The 27,252-nt window shown below is 43.4% G+C and overlaps 1 long non-coding RNA gene across 1 annotated transcript; it reads right to left on the minus strand.

Moving 5' to 3' along the window:
• Positions 1 to 23,188: 23,188 nt before the first annotated feature.
• On the minus strand, positions 23,189 to 26,318 carry LOC135738906 (uncharacterized). The gene is made up of 5 exons (XR_010528794.2): positions 26,015 to 26,318; positions 24,386 to 24,442; positions 24,183 to 24,244; positions 23,836 to 23,897; positions 23,189 to 23,676 (listed from the first exon to the last, which is right to left on the minus strand). It is a non-coding gene; the product is annotated as an uncharacterized lncRNA (long non-coding RNA).
• Positions 26,319 to 27,252: the final 934 nt, after the last annotated feature.

The raw sequence follows: 27,252 nt of genomic DNA on the forward strand, positions 1-27,252 counted from the left end.
TGTCCACTCCATGAACGCAGAGCGAAAAACGGTCTAAGGCGAGGGGAGATGGACACATAAAGTACACGTCTACAGGTCTATGCTGCAAACCGATCTGAATATTGAAATACGAGCCTCGGCGTATCATCCTAAAGGATCACACTTGTAGAGCCGGTGCGTAAATAAATCGGTCGTAACCCACCGCGTATTTTGGGTACTATGAGATAAAGGCTGGAAAAACCCTATCATCATTCTCGGTAAGAGGGACCGGCTCGAAACGTCCTTCGCCAGCAGGACATCGACTTTTGCACGCAGTACATGTGCATCGGACGCTTTCACTATAGTGAAACGAATGCCCGAGAATTTGGGGGAGTGCCGGTAATTGTATTACGTAACCGAGGCGGATAGTGCGTAAAACCCAACGAGACGGGCTGGGAACTGAAGCGAAGCATCCCGGGACCGTACGAGGAGAATTAACGACACTACCGAAGTACCCGCGGTGGGGCAGCGAAGCGAGACAGGTGATACTGCCGGTGCGTCTGCTGTGACAGCATAAACATCTACAGTATGTGTGTGTGAGACACTGACCTGAGCCCGCTGAGGGTGACGGTCGTCTGGTCTCCTCTGCGGAGAGCGCAGACTCCGATGAGGGTGCTGGTGGTCCGGTCTGCTCAGTGGAGAGCTCGGACTCCTCAGGACACCCGCTGGCGATAGAGGAGAGGTAGAGTGAGCAGGTGTACGCCCACGGCTCTCTCGATCCTCCGGAGACCTGGAGAGGAAAGAGGAATGCACTCTTATGTGTGGTTAAGTGGGTACCGGCTGGACAGCCGGTGGAACATATGCAAACCAAGGATTTTCCACCCGACCCTCTACCGGGGGAAGGAGCGAATCACTGTCTCCTGAAGAGTGATCCTCTGCCACTCCGGGTCGCCCGTCTCTGGCCACTTAAACTCCCGATTTTCACGGGAAGCGGCTAAGCGGGCGGGGCGAGCTGCTGACGACCGGTTCCCCTGCGCTGCCGAGATGGGGTCCGAGGAGGGGAACGGAGGTGGCCGCCGCAGGACGCGGACGGCGAGAGGCAGACTGAGGAGCCGGCGTTGGTGGACCAGGGCAGCTCTCATCCGCCGGGGCACGACCTAGGAGATCGCCTCAGTCTGCGCAGCGGAGCTGTACGACTCCCCGGGCTCGCCGAAGAGGCCGGTCTGTGAGACAGGAGCATTCATGAAGTTGTTCCGTCATATAAGCCAGACATAGCCAAGGGTGGCGATCTTGAACACTGTGGTGGACATCGCACGACTGAAGGTCGCGGCTTCCCTCGTATATCTCTAAAGCCTCGTTTGGTGAACCTGCAGTACGTTAATGCGTGCAGGGCTGAAGCCGCGTCTCCGCATGCCTGATGGGCAGCGCCCGTAACCGGACGACTGTCTATACAAACACGGGAGGGAAGGGTTGGGTGGTCCCTCCAGGAACGCAGCTGCATCGCAACCCCCCGCTCAACTGAAGGGATCCCCCCTTAGCGGCTCCGTTAGTGAGGGAGATGAGGGGTGAAGCTGAACGGCCGAGACGGCCGCAAATCACGTCAGCTCTTCGTGCCGTCGGGAAAGGCAGGCACAGGAGGTGAGGACCGTAGAGGCCCGGACAGCTCCGAAGTACCAATCATGTGGGCGGGACGGTTCGGGCGGAGAGGGATTAACCCCTCCAACTCTACCGTTTCCGCCGCTCGAGCGGGCACGGCCGCCATCTCCGGGACGACTCCGCCTCGGAGGGAAAAAATGGGCACCCCTCTGATGCTGCAGAAGTGACGGGACCAGAAGGAGGTCCAATGGATTCGGCAGAAATCGCAGAACACGACTCTGCAGTCTCCACCGGAGCCTCAACCGGCTGAGGATGAGAAGGCCGGTAGGTGAAGGACGCATCCTCCGTCCTACTCAGCGTAGTGATGCGAAGAGCGTCCTGCGAGCGCTTGACAGCCGCACCATGACGGCGTTCAGCACTGCAAAGGCGCGGACGTCGTTCCCGTAGAAACGACAGTCGTCTCCGCAATCCAAGAGGGTTATGCTCTCACAGAGAGAACAAAAGCTCTCCACGAACGCAGCCTCGGAGTGCTCGATGCCCAAGCACGAAGACAGCGCTCGTGACCGTCACTGGAATCCCTGTACTTCTCGCATCCAAGATCGCACAGAGGAAAAGCTATCCTGAAAAGGACGCTGATCTCCGAATATACGAGAGAGTGGCTGTCTTTAAAAAGACACAGAGCTCTCACGTATCACTCTTTAGGGAAATCACTCTTTAGGTGCTCAGCTGATGATGCGCACAGGGAGAGGCAACGCACACACTAAACTCAAAACAAAAAATATGCAGAGCAGTGGAATACTGCGAGCGTCCGCTGTGTCAGTACTGCTTGTCAATCAACTTCAGCAACCGTTCCCAGAAGAGCAGAGAGTAGCTTCTCAGTAGCAGATAATGCCGGCTTTCGAAGCGAAAAAAGCTAATTTCCCTATTTGCACCTGCTGCTTATATACGCACCTGGCGGGGCGGCGCCAGCATTATGCAAATATCTCAATGCCAAGTTCATTGGCGTTTTAGTAGAGTACGAAGCAGATTGGTCTCTCTAAGCGAGTTCCCAATTCGTCGGTCACGACGTGACGTCGTAGTGACCGACTGAAAGGGAACTAGAGTAATGGATCTATTTTGAGTTAGCACCACCGGGGGAGAGAAAGAGAGAGACGAGACACATTACCTCTCTCTTTTTGCCAATACACAAAGCTTACGCTTAATTGATTACCTGATACACTGTAATTGATTGTGAGTCTTGAAAATCAAAAGGCTATAAAGCAGAATGTGCAGAGAGTAAAACAGTGAATTCAGATTAAGGGGTGAAAAGCAACAAGAATTCGCTCTGAATAGGGATAACTCTTTCCTGATTGCTTTTGAGGTTGCAAATTATATCGAAGGCTTCTGGAAATTCTCCCAGCATCGTTAGAATGACATTAACACTGTCTGTGGATACGCCGTTAGGTGCAGATACGATAGAAATTAGGTGTTAGGTGCAGATACGATAAAAATTATGCCAATATAATGCTGACGGCAGCCCCAGTGGGAGGGCGGCTTGAACAATTTGTCATTTAAAGCAAGAGAACCATTAATCGCACATTTCTCCAAAAGCGAGAGACGTTTTCCCATGGGGAGGTGAGATGGAGGAGACCCACGTCAGCGGGAACTGAAATCCTCCCTATCAGAATACAGCTACCTGATGTTACAGATGGAGGATAAAAAAAGAAGGATTATGCATTTGCTGATTAGATCTGTCACTTTGTTCCTCCAGATAACAGGTTGTTATTATAATTATCAGAAACATCTTTTCATTGCTGTTAAAAGTGAAAAGAGTCGAATGACATTGAAAGTTTTGGCACACCCCTCAGCCCCACCTCCATGTTTTCACTATGACTACCCGTCGCAAATCTTTTACCTGGCTAACTTCACCAGACCAGAACGAGCCATTAATCACACAGACTTGTTTGTTTGTAGACCTTTCTCTGTCTGGATGAGTTCTCAGAGGAGCGTCTATGAAGTTGTTTCCAATTACAAAGCTTTTTAAGTAGCTGGGAATGAAGTATCCTTCCCAACTTTTTTTTTTTTTTTTACAAATTAAACAGACTCTTATACTTTCAGCCTTTGCCCTTGGATTTAATTTGTAGAAAATTCAACTCACTAATTCTAAAAAAACTTGCTAATACTTTCCATCTCCTCTCCTACGGCAGCAGAGAAAGTTGTTAACTTGGCACGTCGGCACCGTCTCCCACACAATTTTTATTTTACCTCAGACTGTCACTGCTTTTTAACATATTTTGTGAGAAGCAGTCACCGCCAAGAGGTGAGAGGCTGTGGGTGTAATGATATCAAAGCACACATAGAAAGCGAGTCCCTTGAAGTGAAGCTTGATGTGGGGGGAATCTGAGGTCAGGCCCCGGGCCATGTCAAATGCAAAAGACCCTTGATGCTGTCAGAGCCGATCTTTAGGGAAGACTGACCCTTTATTATCCTCTTTCAAATATTTGCAGCATGATTTTCACCTCGTCGTGGAGCTTTGGCTGCCAGACGGGTCAAAAACCCTGCTGAGCCATTTTTGAGTTAACTAGAGTTGTTTATCATTGGTCAAAGAGCAAAAAGTCCAAAGTTAGATGAGGACGTTCTTAAAACTTCTAGGCCTGGTTTCACAGACAAGACTTAACTAAAGCTAGGACTAGGCCTTAGTTAAATTAAGACGTTTAAGCATCTTTTATAAGCATGCCTTATGATGCGTTCACACCAGACGTGAATGAAGTGTTAACCGAGAGTGATTTACATGTTACGTCAATGCAAAGACGTGATAGACATCCGAATTGAACGTTTAGCGCGTCTGACACATGTAACGCATGGTTTGCCCGATTTGCGCAAGTTAAAAAATCTGAACGTTAGCGGATATTCACGCCCCGTTAACCAATCAGGAGCTTGCTCTAGTAGTGACATGATTATGACGTAGCGAGCTAAGGCAGAAAAACAAAACAACAATGGAGGACAAAATCATTATTGCTGTATGTGGACAGTCGGAGTTGTAAGACACAAATTCATAATTTTATAGAAAGATTAAAACTATAAGACAACAAAATAGGTAAAGCCGACAAATTGAGTTTATTCATGTGAATTTCGTGCACAATTTCAAGCATCCAACTACGCAAGTATAGCACAATTTATTTGCACAAAATTTGGTCACCCGCTTCGCGTTTTTTCTGCACTAGAAATGCATCTGTCTTTGTGAGAATTTTAAACATTAACCACTTCGTAACTAAAATGATGAGAAGTATGGACACAATCTTTCATCGCTCTTCTACAGCGAGTGCGAGCTTATGTAAATAAAGTGAAGAAAATTACAAAAACATTTAAAATTATCAGCAGAAGCAACAAGTGCTAAATAAAATTTTAAAATGTATTCAATTACAGTATTTCATATAGATGGTAATCAAGTATCCAGGCCATGTGAATGATCATGTAAATAATCACACATGCAGCACATTTCCAGGTGTTTCGAATTATAAACTCACACATCCATCGCAAATTTATCTTCAGCCGAATGCATGAGTTTTATCGCGGAGGAGGCATGCAAATATATTTTTACAGACTCATGAGAAACAATTACCATCCGAATAGGGCTTTAGTCTGTTAAAATATTACATTACAAACAGAAAATACAGAAAATGTGTATGCAGTTTAAAAAAAATGTTACATAAATCACTAAAAACTCAGCAGGATCTCTTACCCTACAATCTAAAAAATGCTGGGTTTTATTCAACCTAGCATTGGGTCAAAAAGGGACGAGGCCAGTCGCTGGGTTAAATTAAAGATCTCTGTATTTCACCCAACCATGGGTAAAATCAATCTAGCATTCTAGTCCATTCTTTTCCCTTTTTGACCCAAATGCTGGTTTGAAAATAACCCAATAATTTTTAAAGTGTATGAAAGAAATTTCTACTACTGCTTTCGATAACATTTCTAATGTATCGCTCTTACAGTGCAGCTTCACTAAAAAATTGATGTGACAAGTGAATAATATGCAGTGTCTTTTTATAGACATATTTTGATATTATCAAGTCTAGCAAATATTTTGCATTGTACCACTTGCTCCTGCAACTGATAACAACCTTGCTGATTGTGGATAATATACAGTATAAAACATTTTATACTTATCTAACCAATCCGTCAAAATACTATAGAAGTATAAAAAACCAAGCATTGGGCTAAAAGTCTCACAGTTCTCAGGTAGCAAGTATAATTACAGCAGGTGACAAGACTGTAAAATCACAAGGGTTGTCATGGGGAACATAAATGTTTTGACCTGTGGATTTAAGGTGACCTTCATCTGGAGGAACATCCTCTAACCTGCTGTCTCTTATTTCTCTAGGCAGCTGTAAAACTTACATTAACTATATGGCCATAATTTCTGCCCTCAAAAGGAAAATAAAGGCAGTGACTATATGGATGTCATCTTGAAGCTCATTGATTAAAGCTGCTTGATAAAAAGGTTCTCAAAGATGACCATCGCTGAATGTTAAAAGAAGAATTTTCATTATCTCAAATTAATTTGTGCAAATATCTGGTTGACGTTTCTGTTCATAAGAAATTATATATATATTTTAGTCATGTGAACATTTCTGCAGAATGCTGAGCATACAGTATATCAGAAGAGTGCAGTAACTTAACATAAACCCTCTTTTCATTTTATTTGACTTTTTTACAGATCCTATTTATTACTTTTTTTTAGAGATCATCATCTAGCATCTGAACCCTCTCAAACAAGAAAGACACTATATTTTTCCTTCTGAGACCCATAGTTGAAGAACCTCAGGTATCTCTGTGCTTCCTTTGCCCCACTCCGGAGGGGATCTGAACATATATTTACTGTGAGAAGTGGAATGGGAGGGAGGTGAGAATGGAGGGTTTGTTGAAGACCGAGAAGCTGAGAGCCACAAGAGTTTGATGGCTTATTTCCCCTCTCTATCCCATCTGCCCAGCAGGATCCCGACTGCCCTGATCTCAGCTTCAATCCCCGCCAACATTCCTCCCCAGGCCACAACCCGACATAATCAGATCCCCCGCACCAACCCCATCTCCAATCTTTACATGTTAATACATCTCCTGACCAGAGGGAGTGTGTCAAATGGGAGAAAATGATGGCTTGCAATGGAGCGGGAGGAGATGAAATACTGTAGATATATTCAGCATGCACGGCACCTGGCGGACACATGGTGGGTTTTTCGCAGCCGGTTTAAAACAAACATTTCAGGTTTACTAGGGACATTAAATCAAGGTCTTCTGTCTGTATGGATTGGGGGTTAGAGGTATATGATTTACAGCAAAGGTAAAGCTGAAGGACACGGCCAGAAGATGCTTGAATTCACTTGCACAAAAAGTGAACAATTCAACATGTGACATAATTGAATACATTTTCATTAAAATGTAGCTTAAAAATATTAGATTTTTATCACAGTGTCTTTGTTGCTTAAATAACAGAATATGGTGCTTCTGTAGCAATGCCAAAGTAATGGGTTTGAGTCCCAGGAAATGCATAAACTAATGAAAGATATAGCTGTAAATAAATGTGTTTGTGCATATTTTTGATATTGACATTTTCTTCAGCCTTTCATTTCTTAAAGGGCCATTACACAGCAAGAAGCTTTTTTCATTTAAAAAATAGCCATTATTTTAACATTTTAACTTAATCCTACACCCTCCTCATTCGTTGGAGAATCATTTAAATTCCTATTAACTTTTACTGCCATTTCGAAAGATATAAGCTTGTCAGAAGCTAGAACAATGAGCACATTTTATGAGCTCTTCATCTGAGTAAATGAACCCCCTGAATTCGAATTTACACATAGGCACTTGATGAATTCTTCATACTCTTGTATGGTAACACATTACACCCAATATGAACTGGAGCCAGGATGATGACACCAAGTGGAACGGGAACAAATCTACTGAAATATTAAAATGTATTATGACTTCTTCATGAAAGTGTTTAAGAAACACATCCCATTTTTGAACTTTTGGGTCGCACTCCACCCAAAAATAAATTGGCACAAAATAAACATGTTCATTTGCAATCTATCAAAAAAAAGATTATTCTCCATATTCTTTAACTATCAGTTATTTCATAGAAACTTCATAATGAGGAAAATAAGTCATACTTGCATTCTGATAATAATCTTTCAAAAAACTACAGTATCTTATTTTAAACTTTTGCCATCTTTGTGGCCTTTAAGAGTGGTTTGCCACATCTCCTGGTGTCACATTACTTAAAAATGCAAGTCACTTTTTATGTGTTTGCCAGTGTGCAGCCCATAAACCACACCATGCTGTTACACCCACTGCGGGTGTCCATCTGCTTTTTCCACTTTTTGAAAACTAAAATATGGTCCACTAATTTACAATAAAAAATTACAGCAATAAGAAATGAATGAGTAATGGAGAACTGTAGACAACTGTAAGAATACAATTGCCAGCGTTTTGTATCATGATATTGCAACGTGATCTCATGAGAATACGTGTGTATTTTTACGTTCCCTTTCAGTCGGTCACTACGACGTCACGTCGTGACCGACGAATTGGGAACTCGCTTAGAGAGACCAATCTGCTTCGAATACTACTAAAACGCCAATGAACTTGGCATTGAGATATTTGCATAATGCTGGCGCCGCCCCGCCAGGTGCGTATATAAGCAGCAGGTGCAAATGAGGAAATTAGCTTTTTATCGCTTCGAAAGCCGGCAGTATCTGCTACTGAGAAGCTACTCTACTCTGGTGGGATTCGATTGCTGAAGTTGGTTGGACTAGCAGTACCACAGCGGACGCTTCGCTTAATTCCACGACTCCACATCTTTATTTTGAGTTTTGTGTGTGCGTTGCCTTCCTGTGCGCTCATCAACTAAGCATCTGAGTGAATTTCCCTAAAAGAGTGATACGAGAGAGCTTTGTGCCTTGTTAAAGGCAGCCACTCTCTCGTATATCCGGACATCAGCGTCCTTTTCAGGATGGCTTTTCGTCCGTGCGATCTTGGGTGCGGCAAGTACATGGGTCCGAAGGACGGTCACGAGCGTTGTCTTTCGTGTTTGGGCATCGAGCACGCAGAGGCAGCGTTCGCTGGGGGTAAGTGTTCTCACTGCGAGAACATGTCCCTTGTGGATTTGCGCAGACGGTTGTCTTTCCTCCGGGAAAAACGCAACCCTCGTCATGCGAGTGCTGAACGCCGCCACGGTGCGGCTGTGAAGCTCTCAAAAGACGACCTGCGCATCACTGTGCTGAGCCGAGCGGGGGATTCGTCCTCAGGCTCTCAGCCTCCTCATCCACAGCCGGTTGATGTGCCGATGGAGACTTCAGCATCGTGTTCTACGATGTCTCTAGAATCCATCGTGCCGCCCTCCGGGTCCACCGACGCCGCAGCATCCGAGGGTGGGCCTCCTCCCCCTGACGTGGACCCCGACGCCCTTCCTCCCTCTGGTCGGGTTGGGACGCCGGAGTTCGATCCAGAGATGGTGGCCGTGCTCGCTCGAGCGGCGGAGACCGTAGGGTTAGAGTGGGTTCCCCCCCCTCAGCCCGAACCGTCCCGCCTGGATGATTGGTTCTTTGGAGCTGCCCGGGTTTCACAACCCTCTCCACCGGTGCCTTTCTTCCCCGAGGTGCACGAGGAGCTGACTAGAACCTGGAAGTCGCCGTTTTCCATGAGATTACGGCCGTTTCAGCCCTCCCCCCTCACCTCCCTCACCAGCGGAGCCGCTAAGGGTTATACGGGGATCCCTCCCGTGGAGCGTGCTGTCGCGATGCAGCTGTGTCCGGCACACGCTCCCTCTTGGAAGGACCGCCCAACCCTCCCCTCTCGTGCCTGCAGACAGTCCTCCGGTTTAACGGGCGCTGCCCACCAGGCATGTGGAGAGGCGGCCTCCGCCCTGCACGCAATGGCGTTGCTGCAGGTTCACCAAGCCAAGGCCTTGAGGGATCTGCACGAGGGAGGACACGACTCGCCTGTCCTTTCGGAGCTCCGGGCTGCCACTGACCTGGCTCTTCGCGCTACGAAGGTGACAGCGCAGGCGATTGGTCGTGCCATGTCCACGATGGTGGTCCAGGAACGCCACTTATGGCTATGTCTGGCTGACATGTCGGAAGCGGACAAGAACAAGTTTTTGGACGCTCCAGTGTCACAGGCTGGCCTCTTCGGTGAGTCGGTGGAGTCTTTTGCCCAGCAGTTCTCCGCCGCCCAGAAGCAGACAGAGGCGATCGCACAGATCATGCCCCGGCGCAAGCGACCTGCATCTCGCCCTCCAGCGCCGGCGGGCCCGTCTGCTCCTCGCCGAGGGCGCCCTGCGGCGGCTGCCTCCGCCCCCCCCACGAGAACATCTTCCAGGCCACGGAGGGGGAACAGCCGTCGACAGCCCGCCCCGCCCGCCCCACCCGCTTCCCGTGGTAAACGGAAGACGAAGCGGCCCTGAGACGGGCGACCTGGATTGGGATGGGATCACTCTACGGGAGACGGTGATGGCATCGCTCCCTCCACCGGTAGAGGGCCGGATGGAGAATCTTTGGTTTCCTTTTGTTTCTGTTCCGCCGGCTTTTCAGCCGGTACCCACAAAACCACAAAAAGAGTGCATTCCTATTCCTTCTCCAGGTCTCCAGAGGATCGAGAGAGATGTGAGCGGGCATTTACATGCTCTTCCTCCCTCTCCTCTATCGCCAGCGGGTGTTCTGAGGAGTTCCAGCTCTCCGCTCAGGAGACGGGACCACCAGCACCCTCTTCGGAGTCTGTGCTCTCCGCTGAGGAGACCAGACGACCGTCACCCTCAGCGGGCTCAGGTCAGTGTCACACACACACATACTGTAGATACTTATGCTGTCCCAGCAGACGTACCGGCAGTACCACCTGTCCCGCTCAGCCGCCCCACCGCGGGTACCCCGACAGTGCCGTTAATTCCCCTCGTACGGTCCCTGGGGGCGTGGCTTCAGCTTCCCAGCCCGTCTCGTTGGGTTTTACGCACTGTTCGCCTCGGTTACGAAATTCAATTCATCCGGCACACACCCAAATTCTCGGGCATTCGTTTCACCACGGTGAAAGCGTCCGATGCACATGTACTGCGTGCAGAGGTCGAAGTCCTGCTGGCGAAGGACGCGATCGAGCCGGTCCCTCCAACCGAGATGAGATCGGGCTTCTACAGCCCGTATTTTATAGTACCCAAAAAAGGCGGTGGGTTGCGACCGATCTTGGATTTGCGCGTTCTGAACAGATCTCTGCAGAAGAGGTCCTTCAGAATGATAACACCGAAGCAAATATTCAATTCAATTCGCCCCCAAGATTGGTTTGCGGCAATAGACCTGAAAGACGCGTACTTTCATGTGTCCATAATCCCTCGTCACAGACCGTTTCTCCGGTTTGCGTTCGAGGGACGGGCATACCAGTACAAAGTTTTACCGTTCGGGCTATCCCTCTCTCCCCGTGTGTTCACGAAAGTAGTGGAGGCGGCGTTAAAACCCCTCAGAGAGAGCGGCGTTCGCATATTGGCTTACCTCGACGATTGGCTTATAATAGCGCATTCTCGACGGACGCTGTGCGAGCACAGAGATTTAACGCTTCGGCATCTCGCCCGTTTGGGTCTTCGGGTCAACTGGGAAAAGAGCAAACTCTGCCCCACGCAGAGGATCTCTTTTCTCGGGATGGAACTGGACTCGATCGATTTATCGGCGCGTTTGACAGAAGAGCGCGTCCAGTCAATTCTGACTTGCCTCGGTTCATTCCGAGGGAAGAATGCGGTCCCGCTGAAACAATTTCAGAAGCTCCTGGGGCATATGGCTGCAGCAGCGGCCGTGACACCGCTCGGACTGCTCCATATGAGACCGCTTCAGCGTTGGCTTCACGATCGAGTCCCGAGGAGAGCGTGGCGCGCCGGCATCCACCGTGTAACCATTACACCTGCGTGTCGCCTAACATTCCCCCCGTGGTCGGACCCCGCGTTTCTCAGGTCCGGTGTGTCCATGAGACAGATCGCCCAGCATGCTGTTGTACACACAGATGCGTCCGACACGGGCTGGGGTGCCACGTACGACGAGCTTACAGCTTCAGGGGTGTGGACAGCACCCCAGTTGCACTGGCATATCAATTGCCGAGAGTTGTGGGCAGTATATCTGGGACTCGTACGCTTCGCTACGGAGCTGCGAGGGAAGGATGTACTAGTACGCACCGACAACACTGCGACCGTTGCGTATATCAACCGTCAAGGCGGTTTGCGCTCCCGTCACCTGTCGCATCTCGCTCGTCATCTCCTCCTTTGGAGTCAGAAGCATCTGAGGTCCCTTCGTGCCATTCACATTCCGGGCTCGCTCAATACAGCGGCGGACGCGCTTTCTCGAGCTGCGCGCCCCGGCGAATGGCGACTCCACCCCCAGACGGTCCAGCTAATTTGGAAGAAGTTCGGTCGTGCGCAGATAGATCTGTTTGCGTCGCCGGACGATACCCACTGTCGCCTATTTTATTCACTAACCGAGGGCAGCCTCGGCGTGGACGCATTGGCACACAGCTGGCCTCGGGGGATGCGCAAATACGCATTCCCCCCAGTGAGCTTAATCGCACAGACTCTGTGCAAGGTCAGGCAGGACGAGGAGAACCTTTTACTGATCGCCCCATATTGGACGAGCAAGAATTGGTTTCCAGAGCTAATGCTCCTCGCGACAGCCCCTCCCTGGCGGATTCCCCTGAGGAAGGACCTTCTTTCTCAAGGAGGGGGCACATTATGGCACCCGCGCCCCGACCTGTGGGATCTCCATGTGTGGTCGTTGAGCGCGCGCAAGGTTTAAGTGATTTGCCACAAGCGGTATCTAACACAATCAACGCGGCACGAGCTCCGTCTACGAGACGGGCTTACGCGTTTAAATGGAACCTTTTCGTCACCTGGTGCTCTTCGCAACGCGAGGACCCCAGAGAATGCCCTATTAACACCGTGCTTTTATATCTTCAACATAGGTTAGACGGTAGGCTGTCACCCTCCACCATTAAAGTTGATATCGCCGCTATTTCTGCTCATCACTCACTTATTAACGGCAGTACAGTTGGCCAGCACGATTTGGTTGTTAGATTTCTAAGAGGCGCTCGTAGGCTAAACCCCTCGCGCCCTCCTTCTATTCCTCCCTGGGACCTGTCCATGGTGCTGAAAGCCCTGCAGGCCCCCCCGTTCGAGCCTTTGCAGTCTGTGAGTCTGAAGCTTTTATCAATGAAAGCTCTGACCCTGCTAGCATTGGCCTCAGTGAAGAGAGTAGGGGATTTACATGCATTCTCTGTTGACGACTCGTGCCTTCAGTTTGGTCCTGCTGCCTCAAGCGTAACATTGAGGCCCAGACCAGGCTACGTGCCCAAAGTTCCCACTACTCCTTTCAGAGATCAAGTGGTGAGCTTGCAAGCGCTGCCTCCGGAGGACGCAGACCCAACCGTGGCTTTGTTGTGCCCCGTACGCGCACTGCGACTCTACGTGGATCGCACGCAAAGCCTCCGGACCTCAGACCAGCTCTTTGTTTGTTATGGTGGCCAGCAGAAAGGGAAAGCTGTCACTAAGCAGAGGATGTCTCATTGGATAGTTGATACTATCGCCCTGGCTTATAATCTTCAGGGTATTCCTTGCCCCTTTAAATTGAGAGCGCACTCCACACGGAGCGTTGCCTCATCTTGGGCTCTAGCTCGTGGTTCCTCGCTAACAGACATCTGTAGAGCTGCTGGTTGGGCGACACCTAATACGTTCATTAGATTTTACAGTGTTCGTATTGAGCCTGTATCCTCTCGTGTTCTTTCCTCACCAGGGGGAGCACGGAGAACAGTCTCACAGGTCGGCTTGCAGCCTCCATCTGATGCTTCATAACTGTATCAGTATGGAAGGCCTTCAGAACAAAAATGCGTAATGGTTTGAATTGTTCTTCCTCCGCTGCCTTGGCAGCCTTTGTTGCGGAGCATTGGCTGTCAGCCTTCACTAGCTGCATCCTCGCGAACCTACGTGTTGGCTCGGGCTCCACATTGTGTCCCACCGGGTTCCTTTGTGAGTATTTTCCGTGGGGTTAATCCTACTAGCCCACGTTTCCCTTAGCAGAGCACTGCTTTGCTTACACAGCCACGGCTGTCATTTTACCTCAACTACGGTTGACTTTCGCCCACCATTAACCCTTAAGACGGGTGGTGGCTTCCGCAGCGTTCCTATCCCGCTCAGGTAGGGCGCTTCCCAGTCGCTGGCACTTCCGTGGGGTTAAAGGAACATCTAGTGCCCGGCCTTCTGCCTTAAAACCTAATTCTCCTTATCCTTAAGTGGAACCGGAGGGCTTTACGCAGACACTGGAAGAGGTCAGCCCCTAGTGGCGTTTTGATAGGGATTCCCAATTCGTCGGTCACGACGTGACGTCGTAGTGACCGACTGAAAGGGAACGTCTCGGTTACGTATGTAACCCTCGTTCCCTGAAGGAGGGAACGGAGACGTCACGTCCCGTCGCCACAGGTGCTGCCACCTGCTGTTACGGCCGGTCACACTTTCCGGCTTTCTCAGCGAAAAAGAAGCTAATTTCCTCATTTGCACCTGCTGCTTATATACGCACCTGGCGGGGCGGCGCCAGCATTATGCAAATATCTCAATGCCAAGTTCATTGGCGTTTTAGTAGTATTCGAAGCAGATTGGTCTCTCTAAGCGAGTTCCCAATTCGTCGGTCACGACGTGACGTCTCCGTTCCCTCCTTCAGGGAACGAGGGTTACATACGTAACCGAGACGTTTCAGTGTGGTTGTACTATAAGTACATTTACTTACGTTTAAAACACACTGAAACTTATAATATCGACGTTTTGACAGGACTAATACGTAAATTATTTACAGCTTTACAAACATACAAATTTGTACGCAAGTTATTCCTATTCAGAAATATTAAAATCGCGGGCATTGGCGTTCTCATCAGCAAGCGTCAGATCGCACATTCGTTATAGGCTAATATAAATTTGAATTCAAATATCGCACCTCAAGAAGCTTTATGACACATTGCTTTACGGCAGTGATATCAAAAGCTTATTGGCTCTTTGCTTGCCATGTGACATATTTGCATCATTTCTGTTTCCGTTGGTGTACTCTTGAAATAAAAAAAATGCGCTGTGACAGAGGGAAGCCGGATCAACACTATCTTGGATTAATAGCTTTAATACTTCTCTTTACTTTACTTCATATACTCCTCCTTTAATATTTGCAATAAATAAGTTGTTGTGATTACACTTGTCTGTCTGTTATGCTTTTTGACAGTAACGGTAAATTGATTTTAATAAACTGTTTTGCGTAGGAGTGTAGTGGCTTACTAAAATGTTCCTAAACATATCTGTCAGTTATGTTGCACAATATTAAAAGAACAATAAGCAGGCTAAAGCACGCACATCAATTTAAATTGGGTGCTCGACCAAAAAAACGTAGTAGTAAAGCAAAGTCGGCAACACCAAAGCTCCAAAAGTATCAAAAATATTAATTATTTAAAAACAGTGCATGGCATCAGGTTACGTTTCGAGCATGCTGGCTCTTCATCAGACCAATGAAGAGCCAGCTGATGGTCTGATGAAGAGCCAGCGTGCTCGAAACGCAACCTGATGCCATGCACTGTTTTTAAATAATAAATATTTTTGATACTTTTGGAGCTTTGGTGTTGCCGACTTTGCATTACTATACAATATAAAAAGAATACATTACGTATTTAAACATTTTGTTTAAAAAGAGTTTGGGTTAAGCGTAAGGTTTGGGTTTAGGGTAAGGTTTGGGGTAGGTTTAAGGTGGTAAAATATCACTAAAATGGTTAAAGGAAAATTATACAGCAATCTTTATGGAATGAAAAATACGTAAATGTTTTTATTACAAAAAAATTTTAGCTGTAAAAACGTAAAAATGCTACGTTTTTTTTTTAAAGTTACGTGTAAATACTACGTATTAACAGTGAGACCAGGCTGGATATTGTCATTCAATTACTTAATTCCAAGCCTAATTTAAAGTTATATATCCCTGTGTTGAATCCCTTCTTTTTTTAGGGGGACAGCCAAATGTGTAACTTTTGAATAACTTTCCTCTGTCCATTTTTGTCAACTCACTGCCGAGTTCGAAAGGGCTTGACTGCGGACCCCTGGTTTGTACACATGTCCCACTAACAGGTATAAGACTAGAGCATTTTCAAAATGGAGAGCGAAGGGAGTGTCGAAAATGCTAGACACTGAGAAGTCCTCACAAACCCTTACTGTGTGTTTCCAAACAATAAATAAATTATCATAACCGCAGACAGGTGACAACCAGCCATTTTTTGATCATTGGAAAAATTCCCAGCAAACTGTCACTCCTACTCTGAGTTATAATGGAGTCTTACTTTTTATGACATCTTCATCATTCCCACAATAAAATACAGTGTCAAGGCTTGGCAAGTAAAAATTTGATGCAGTGAGCTGATTTGCACCAGAAACCTTTGGGCCCCGGAGGCACTGCAGTTTCTTCAAGTATGAGTGAGTCCAGACCTGAGGGGAACCTGCTCTGCACTCATAAATAATATCAGCCTAGTTGCTTAAACCGTGTGGCGCTCCAAAGTTCAAAAACGTAGCTGCTCGAGCATGTTGTATCGATACGATCAACACTCAGTGCTTGTACCCTTCTCGCTGTTTAACTTAGTATCAGATGTAAGATTAATGACATTAATAGGGTCGATGTTTGTGAAGTAAAGCAAGCTTTATTTACACATGCAGAAGAAATGACGGCAACAGAGCAAAAATGTTTCTGACCTTCAAAACACAGCTGTGTCTTGATACAACCTAATTTGCAGAATATAACAAATATTTACACATGTATTCTCTGTTCACTGTGATTTATGACGACAGGCTGGACGGGACCAGAGAACATGCGATTTACGTTACATTAGCACGTATATGAAAGCAACACATACGCAAACACATGAATTCCTTTGAATGGACTATTTCCTCTGAACACCATTAAATTATAGCACACCTCATTTTTGAGAGCCAGTTCATGTTGTCAGACTGCAATTTATGACTAGAATTTGAACTAAATGCATAAAACTTTCAAGCTCGCCCCTCCCTTGCTGAAAGAAATAAAGATGAAAGTCCCAGAGAAACTTCATGAATTAGTCGCTGTCTTTAAAAGAGGATGGGGAAGAAATGAAGTGCGTTTGATTTAACGTCCCTCTCCACACAGTGTGTGTGTGTGTGTAGGGGGGGTGATGTCAGCTCAGTGTTCTATAATATTCCATTTATAAATCAAATTGTTCTGGTCCTTGATGTTGGTTTATTTAGTATTAAGCAGAGGTACGGCTAGTGTTCATGTCACTACATCTTCAAACAGAAAGACAGCATTTTTAAGGGTTTTACCTACAATAATATCATGTCCTTAATACAGTATAGCAGTAGCAGTGTTCCTGTATAGCTCAACTGGTAGAACATTGCATTAGCAGTGCAAACGGTTGTGGGTTCCATTTCCATTTTCCATAACACACATACTGATGAAATGAACTGTACAGTACCTTCAGTGTACTTTAAGTCAATTTAAATAAAGGGCTGGTCGAATAGCCTTGTTAAAGGTGCAATGTGGGACTTTTGACAGAAATGCAATATAATATACATAAATATATATCGGCTGTTTCTCATTTCCAAGAACTCAAAGAACAGACTTGTGTTCTCGTGGAGACTGGTCTTGCCATGCGACCTCGGAAGAACGAACTCAGAAGGTCGCCAGAACACAGAACGCACCTGTGAGAATTGAGATGTGTGCGATCTTCCTGCTGGTCACGTGACTTCCCCAGATTTCAGTGCGCAAGTCTGCACTCGAAGCATTCTCGATATCAAGAACTCATCCGTGTATTTTCATGCGTCCTCTGTACTTGCGTTCTTGAGAATTGGAATTGAACTTCGACTGTTAATGATGACGTAGAGCGAGGACACAAGGACGCAAGATCGCTGAAGAACGCATATTGAGAAACATCCATTATCAGTCGTGTTTAAAGACCTTACAAAATTGACTGTATTGTTTTTATTGCAACATGATCTCACAAAGTTCCGTGGGATAGACTTTCTTTTCTGTGGCATTCTCACGGATTGGTTATTCAACTGCTTTTTCCTATTTTCAAACCATTGTTGCTTTGGTTTAGGATTAGATTTGGTGTTTGCGTTAGTATGTCACTTTAATTATTGGTTTATAGTATTTTTTCTGATTTATCCTTTTATATTTTCTAAACTTTAAACAATTGTCGCCTGGCGTTGGGGGTAAGAGTTGGGTTTGGGTAAGGATGTCATTTTATGTAAATCTAACCCTAAACCGAAGCGACGATGGTAAGAAAATGGGACAAAACAGTTGAGTACACAATACGTGAGAATGCCACGGGAATGAAGTCAGTGGTAGGGCCACAGAAAAATTTGGAGATCTGTGAGAATGCCACGGAAAAATTAGCAAAAAATTCAGTGACTATACCACGGAAATTTGTGAGATCAGGTTGTTGTATTACCTTAAAATAAAACTTGTTTTATCTACATACGCTGTGGGTCCCCTAACATGGAAGTCACCATTTTGTGCCGTCATGTTTCTACAGTAGCCATCAATGGACAAACTGTTCTATAGATCATGTTTTGTGACTACTTAGAGGCTGTTTACACTTGGCATTAACATGCCTTTCATTGATAAAACTACTGCGGGTGCTCTCCGTAGTTTCGCTTTGAAAGCGTGTGAAAGTTGCGCGATCCTATTTCATCAGTTGTGCTGAAAATTCAGACAAAGCTCCCTCCAGCATATAAACGTACAAAACACTGTGCAGCATGTATACTTGCTAAACAAGCAGCGGACTCCGACATAATTAGTTTGCGTCCATATACAGTCTTGTTCAAAATAATAGCAGTACAATGTGACTAACCAGAATAATCAAGGTTTTTAGTATATTTTTTATTGCTACGTGGCAAACAAGTTACCAGTAGGTTCAGTAGATTCTCAGAAAACAAATGAGACCCAGCATTCATGATATGCATGCTCTTAAGGCTGTGCAATTGGGCAATTAGTTGAATTAGTTGAAAGGGGTGTGTTCAAAAAAAATAGCAGTGTGGCATTCAATCACTGAGGTCATCAATTTTGTGAAGAAACAGGTGTGAATCAGGTGGCCCCTATTTAAGGATGAAGCCAACACTTGTTGAACATGCATTTGAAAGCTGAGGAAAATGGGTCGTTCAAGACATTGTTCAGAAGAACAGCGTACTTTGATTAAAAAGTTGATTGGAGAGGGGAAAACATATAAAGAGGTGCAAAAAATGATAGGCTGTTCAGCTAGAATGATCTCCAATGCCTTAAAATGGAGAGCAAAACCAGAGAGACGTGGAAGAAAACAGAAGACAACCATCAAAATGGATAGAAGAATAACCAGAATGGCAAAGGCTCAGCCAATGATCACCTCCAGGATGATCAAAGACAGTCTGGAGTTACCTGTAAGTACTGTGACAGTTAGAAGACGTCTGTGTGAAGCTAATCTATTTTCAAGAATCCCCCGCAAAGTCCCTCTGTTAAAAAAAAGGCATGTGCAGAAGAGGTTACAATTTGCCAAAGAACACATCAACTGGCCTAAAGAGAAATGGAGGAACATTTTGTGGACTGATGAGAGTAAAATTGTTCTTTTTGGGTCCAAGGGCCACAGGCAGTTTGTGAGACGACCCCCAAACTCTGAATTCAAGCCACAGTACACAGTGAAGCATGGAGGTGCAAGCATCATGATATGGGCATGTTTCTCCTACTATGGTGTTGGGCCTATTTATCGCATACCAGGGATCATGGATCAGTTTGCATATGTTAAAATACTTGAAGAGGTCATGTTGCCCTATGCTGAAGAGGACATGCCCTTGAAATGGTTGTTTCAACAAGACAATGACCGAAAACACACTAGTAAACGGGCAAAGTCTTGGTTCCAAACCAACAAAATTAATGTTATGGAGTGGCCAGCCCAATCTCCAGACCTTAATCCAATTGAGAACTTGTGGGGTGATATCAAAAATGCTGTTTCTGAAGCAAAACCAAGAAATGTGAATGAATTGTGGAATGTTGTTAAAGAATCATGGAGTGGAATAACAGCTGAGAGGTGCCACAAGTTGGTTGACTCCATGCCACACAGATGTCAAGCAGTTTTAAAAAACTGTGGTCATACAACTAAATATTAGTTTAGTGATTCACAAGATTGCTAAATCCCAGAAAAAAAAATGTTTGTACAAAATAGTTTTGAGTTTGTACAGTCAAAGGTAGACACTGCTATTTTTTGAACACACCCCTTTCAACTAATTGCCTAATTGCACAGCCTTAAGAGCGTGCATATCATGAATGCTGGGTCTTGTTTGTTTTCTGAGAATCTACTGAACCTACTGGTAACTTGTTTGCCACGTAGCAATAAAAATATACTAAAAACCTTGATTATTCTGGTTAGTCACATTGTACTGCTATTATTTTGAACAAGACTGTAAACTCATAATTACTACCCCTCGTGTTTGAATGACAGCAGAGAGACTCGCCCACCATCTCACGGACCGTCCCCTCACAGTATTCAGGACAGAAGCGGTCGAAAGTGGACAAAAGAGACGGATTTAAATACCAGGTGTAAACGTAATGTGTCTCTCTCGTCCACTTGTGATCCGATCGATAAAAACACATCTTAATACCAAGTGTAAACAGCCCCATAGTCTCAGACGATGATGTGTTTGTCCTGTGGCGGCTACTAGCTTCACTATACATTTCAAAAGAAAGGGGTTGAGCCATTGGTTGCAATTCACTCTCTCACCACTAAGGGGCAAGACACACAAAACTTTTTTTAAGCATCTGAAATCGCCTGGAGGATGCTGAATGCCAGCTGTTTTTTCAGCTGAGACCCAGCTTTCTTCAGCTGAGCACTTTAGTAGCTGTCATACTTGAGCTGTGAGCCGGTTTGTTGTGATACTTGTCCCGCCCCTCTTCCACTGTGATTGGACAGCCGTGTGAGAACTGACATTGACGTGCGGAGCTTTTCACACAAAGTTGAATCTCTTTTAACTCTCGATGCACAGCGCTGAGCGCGGAAAACCGCAGAGCACAGGGTTTCAGTGTGGAAAAAATCCGCCAGCTGCTGGTTGTTTTGAAAAACTTGGCACTTCCATTCGACCACGGGCGTAAAAGCTTTGGTGTGGACGCCCCCTAAAAGTCCTGCACTGCACCTTAAACACAATATTCTACCAGTTGAGCTGATAGCTATGTTGTTTATTCTTCCATATACTGTCAGAAAAAAATTGTCAAAATATTGGTCAAAAAATTTCCCCTAGCTGTCACTGGGATGGTATCCTTTGAAAATGTACACCTTTAATTCATATTAGTACTTCAGAGTTTTTATTTGTGTTGTAATCTACATCATCAGCATTTTTTTGCTACACGTTCACGCGAAACCTGCATGTCAGATGACTGAGGATGAGCAGGTTTGCTGTGTCTGTGTCTTCGAGAAAAATGCGGTATGTGTTGTTGGCTCAACACAGTTCTGCTTTACAGATGTGATAGTCGAATGTACGCTCACTTGGCCTTCAAAATTGATGCAGAAATCAATGCCGTGTCTGCCTGCTAAGTGAAACTCAGGATTGTGTGTGTACCTGAGATGCTCTAGGCATGGCTTTTAAGGTCAGCACTTCTAGTTTGATTTGGTATTATTAATAGACTTGTAAATGTTCTTCCTTTTATAGATATGATTTTTTGTTGTTTTCAACAGCGAGCCAGACACCAGCCCCAAAGACTGCATTGAGTATTATCCTTGAAATCGATTTAGGTCATGAGTTTATCTATTAAATGCTATGAGGCTATAAAGAATATCACTGTTATTCTGAACAATAGCTCCATTGACAGCTATTGTAGGAGGACAATGCATAATTGCATTGCTTCTTCGAAGACTGGCACAGAATTGCTGAAATGCATCAAAATGAGCATGTACTGTACTGTTTAAGGTGCGCTTGGTAACATTTACTGAACGTTTTCACTTGACTTTTACAGACTGCCTTTGTTTCCCTGCATCACAGACTCATGTTATTAACGCCAACCCATGCAAGACCCTACCCTCCTATGAGCCACACTGAAATACGCTCACGAACATCACTTTTAAACAAGGCAATCAAAAACAATTCAATCCTGCCATAAAAATGGCAAATAAGATTGTATCTGGGGTTGGTGCCACCGAGAATTGCTTTTATAAATGCATGATTTCATTCTTTCAGGAAATACATTGCCAGATTCAAAGTTTACTTGTCACAAGAGAAACATTTTTAATCATTTAGCATTTTCCTGCACAGACTCTTTTCAAAAACAGACAACAAAACGCCAAACATAATCATTAATTTTCACTTGGAATAAGCAGTTGTTGGTTTAAGTTTAACTAAAAATGCTTTTATTATGGCCTTAGGCACTTTCGAGGGAAGTTCTCAAATGGCTTTTTGATGTTGTGGTTGACATTTTTATAATGAAATGAAACGTTATTTAAATGTACCGTGACCCTGAAATGTAGGGAGGCCATGCAGAGGCCAGTCTATAAACATTTCAAAGGAAAAAGACTTTTGAGCTAATTTACACTTCATCTTCAGCTTAGATGTTCAACTTTTGACGTTTAACACTTAAAGGGATACTTCACCGATTTAGCATTCAGCTTTGTATCTGTAGAAACCCGGCAGTATTACTGAATGACCATGTTTCCCTCCATCATTTCCCCCTGAGAGGAGAGATATCTGCATTTTGGTTCTGCAAAAAAGTCCTCAGATGATGCAAAAATCGTCATATTACATCATCGGAGGACTTTTTTGATACCATCTTTTATTTTAGGTCCTACTCTAAACAATGAGTCCATTCACAGCATTTTCTTTGGTTGTGTGCATATATAATCCCTTGCTATTTATTATATGTGCAAAACAAAAAATTTATATTTATATGAAAAATGTATTTTCACACCCTTTATGAGAATAACTTTTGAATGCGACATGCTAAAGAGTTAATTCTTTTTTTGGGTGTTTACTGTCTGCTGCTGGTAACAACCAGAACTGTCTGCAGTCTGCTAGAGCACCCAGAATCAGAGTTATACACTATCAAAGACAGTATTTACAACATAAAAAATAAAATTTGGTGTTTCATCATATGAAAAACAACATAAATCACAAAATTTGTCACAAACAGCAGCTTTTTATGTAACTTCAAAGGGTTTTCTTTAAAATGATATAAAGAAATTGCATTTATTCCACTGTATGTGCACTGTTAACGATTTCCCTGTATTTTTACAGTACGGTACTGGCAGCACGGTTGCCAGTAAGTTACTGTATTTTGGTTTTACAGTACTGTACTGTAATACCATTTTACAGTACACAAACTAGTACTGTATAGTTACAAAGCAGTACTGTACTGTAATTTTACAATATTTTATTACAGTAGTCTATTTTTACAGTAATTTACTGTAATGTCTATATTGACCCATAAATACTATTTATTACTTATTACAGTTAATACAATAATATTATATAAAATAGCTAGATATTTAGGTTTAAATCTATAGTTATTAATATGGTAAAAATGCTATCCTTGACATGACATAATGAATTAAAAGGCAATCCAAGCAATGTTTGTGTCAAAATTTTATTTAAAAAACATTTAATCGAAACAAAACATATTTAAAACAAGATTTTAAACAATAATAAACATATAATCAAGTAACATAAAATAAAATCAACAAGTATAAACAAGTTTGGAGACCCCTGCTGTAACATATTTAACTCTGGCAAATAGAACACTCTTCCATAGTTTGAAGTTTTCAGTTTAAAGTCCATCATCGACTAAAAGGTAACATTTCACTGTGGTAAAAAGAACACTGGCCCATAGTTTTAAATATTCTACTTGAATTTCATTTAACACTAAAAATAAATGCATTAAACTGTGGCAGACAGACCACAGTGGCCTTTACTTTGAAGTCGTCCATTCGAACTCAATCAGGGACTGCATGAAGCTGTTCACATGGGGGTTAATGGCCACAGCTTTTCTCTGCACCAAGTTCCTTGTCTTTTTGCTTGCTCCTTGTCTGGATGTGCACTTTTTCCCATCTTTGGAATTAATTATATCCAGAAACCTGTTAGAAATATCATAAACATTAAGTCAACAAATATAAGATAGAAAAAGATTCTTAAAAAACTAAACTCAGCCTTGAATTTACTCCTATTCTGAAACCTTTTGCTCTTATTCTACTGTTCCACACCTAATTACATTAAAATACAGAAGATTCACTTACCGCTGAACAAACTCTTTCCTCAATGGACAGCATCCACCTGGATCATGTCATGATTGAATGTCCTGAACAGAAAGTACAATTGTTACTGATTTGGACACAACTTTTTATTCTGAAAACAAAATCTTTTGTCAATAAAGTCCAGGGACACCTCTGCTAAATAAATACAATTATTAAATTAAATTTCTTATAACCAAAGTCTGAATATTTCTGTTTGTATATTTCTACATGGCAAACTAAGACAATTGTGTACATGTTGTGTATGGTCGTGTTACAGTGTTGTGTGGGAATTGTGAATGAGTGTATACATGGGTATTTAAAGAAACTGTAGTGGTAAAGTGCAAACTTACCGAACAATGTGCTTGGTGTGTGTCTGGTGTCACCCGTTGTGCCTCCACATCTGCCTTAACTCCTGAAAAGTGCAATGACACTCATGTAAACTACAAATAAAAAGTGATCAGCACATTCCTGTGTACTTTTACATGTGACGTGAAAGCATTTAATATTGCAGTCAAAAAAATACATGACTTGTAACTGTACATCATGTACTTGCCTGGTGCCTTTAAAGATGATCCATCTTACCCAATCCGACTTACAAGCAATGGTAAGACTGTAAAAAAGACAAATGTTACAAAATCTGTTAGCCATAGAAATAAGTAGACATTGTGAAGGAAATGGTAAAAGAAAACTTAGTAACACTTTACTATAAGAGTTTATTCCTTAACATTTGGTAATGCCTTAGCTAATATGAACTAACAATGAACAATATATTTTACAACATTAATAATATTTGATAATGTTCATTGTGCAGAGACAAAGTGATTGATTTAAAAATGTATTAAGTGTTTAAATCTAATATCATGCTATGCTAACAAATAAAACATTACTGTAAGTGTTAAGTCAGTTGTAAAACATTATATATATACATTATATATATATATATATATATATATATATATATATATATATATATATATATATATATATATATATATATATATATATATATATATATATATTAGTTGTTATATTATATATAAATATCTAAATAAGTCTTTTTTAATTATTATTCTATAACATCTTGTCTACAGAAAATCTCTGAAAATGTCTCGTTTACTGCAGAAAATAGCGATTTATAGTGACAAGGTAAAAGGACTGTCCCTTTAATGTTTTACCCGGACGGCTGCGGTGTAACACTATTTCACGCAAAGTTTTTTAACAAGTTAGTAGCTAGCTGCTCACTTTAAAGATAAACATGATCGCCTAAATCTGAGCAATCCTGGTGATGCCAGTTTCCTACACGATGTTATAATGGACTATTTTACATCCAGAGTTGAAGGATCAGATGACAGAGACGAGAAGACAAAGGTACGTAAATGCGGAGCCCATTCTCTTTTCGTGCATTGATTTGATGCGTTTTGGAAACTTATATACAGCGTGTAATGCATCTGAAGTGGTGGAAACAATATGCCATAAAAATGTATTGGACAACTTACTGGGCGTGTAAAACGCTTAAGAGAAGATATTCTCTGCTTTTGCTGATATACCGTAATATAATAACAACAACAATAAGCGCGGCAATCCCTTTCGTTCATCTGATATTAAGATGAGCCCAGGTCTGAATTATATTTGGTCGAAGTTAAAGCTGCGATGAGTTCGATGCATGTATCCAGTTAAATATGAGGTTTCTTGTTTTCACTTCTGTGGAGTAGTTCGGTACTATGCTGTGTACGGGGTGTCAAGTCCTATCTGTTTTACAACCACGAGTCAGCCTTGCCAAACAGTCGAACTTAATACTTTTCTCTGACGCTAACTGAACGGATGAAACGCCGAGATAAACGACCGTTATGCTGGGACCGCAAGACCGCGCTGGCGGGTTGTCTTTGTCCATTTCGTTAAAAATAGTTTCATTGTCACCACACTTTCAACACAATATAAACTCAACAAACCGTCATAATTTAGTTAAAACAACCCTATATTCATTAAAAAAGGTGTAAAGCGAGTTAAAGCAGCGGTAGACATCTGTGTGTAACGTGAGCTTACTTTCTGAGGGAGATTGAAACTTTGTTGGCGACCGTTTTTCTCTCTCATTGCACGTTTAAAACAATATTGTGACAAACTATTGACAACATTCTTAAACTAAAAATTAAGTTTTCATGAAACAGAAATATTTCAAACTTACCGAACTGACAGAAATCAATCGTCCTCCTTCAGCTGCAGCCAAGAGTTGTGCGCTCCCTCTGTCTGTGTGATTTGACGTTGGCGCACTTTCTCTGATTATTGCAAGTACACCTGGCACATTACAGCAATGGCTACAGCAAGGTTACATCAAGACCAAAATATACTGTAAAATGTTCCCGCTCAAACAAATTTACCCAGAATGCATTATGAACTGCAGTACTGTACTGTAATGTACACATACAGTATAGTACTGTGGATTTTTACAGTACAGTGCTGCTAAATCTACAGCGACATCTAACAGTGTGGTTATGGGGACACTTCAAATGTTTTTAGGCAGAACTTGTATACAAAAAGGGTATTATTCCTCCCTTCAGTTGGAGTAAAATAACTTTTGCATAGATTATGATAGAGAAAAAATTCCTTTTTCCTCTGTAAGCTGACAATTGCTGGAATCAAACAAAACTGTCTGCAGGGACCTGAGATACCCAGGGCCAGAGTTATATACTTTCAAATAAAAACTTTAGAAAAAAACATCAAAAAGCGCCTATTTATTTTTGTGTTTATTAGAGGACTGATATCAAATACAACCATGTTGAGCACTTTTAACAGTGTTTTATGTAATTTCAAAGGGTTACCTGTAAAATGATACCAAACTTTTGTATGTAAACCTCTGCATGTGGGTATGGGATGCTTTTGAAATTGGGTAGGCCAAATCCAGGCGAAAATCCCCAAAATAGCTTCAGGGTGTTAAAGGGATATTTTGCCCAAAATAGAAAATTCTGTCATAACTTACTTAACTTCATGTAGTTTAAACATGTATGAACACAAAAGTAGCTACTTGAATATATGATGCAAAATGTTTAGCCATTTAATTTTTATTTCCGATTATTTATTTATTTTGTGCCATCAATGCTTATTTCTTCCCAAGGAAGTATGTGTAAGGGCATGTACTTTAATGTTTCTCATTCTAATGCCTCATCTAAATATGCTGATGTAGAAATGTCCTGCCCTAAACACAACCTTTGCTCTTCATTTGAATATATTAAAATGCGGTATATGCATATTGCATATAGAAGTGTGTTAATATCATAGCCAAGCCAGGTTTAAGATCTGCACATCTCAGCACTTCTTTGGTCCTTCAAACTTTCACAGAACAACATATGCAATGCCAAACCTGATTTATGACTTATTTGATGGTCTCTTTCACCCAATGTTTAAGTGCTAACACAACCAGTTAAG

The sequence above is a fragment of the Paramisgurnus dabryanus genome, chromosome 12, assembly GCF_030506205.2.
Source record: "Paramisgurnus dabryanus chromosome 12, PD_genome_1.1, whole genome shotgun sequence".
In the NCBI taxonomy this organism is placed as follows: Eukaryota; Metazoa; Chordata; class Actinopteri; order Cypriniformes; family Cobitidae; genus Paramisgurnus; species Paramisgurnus dabryanus.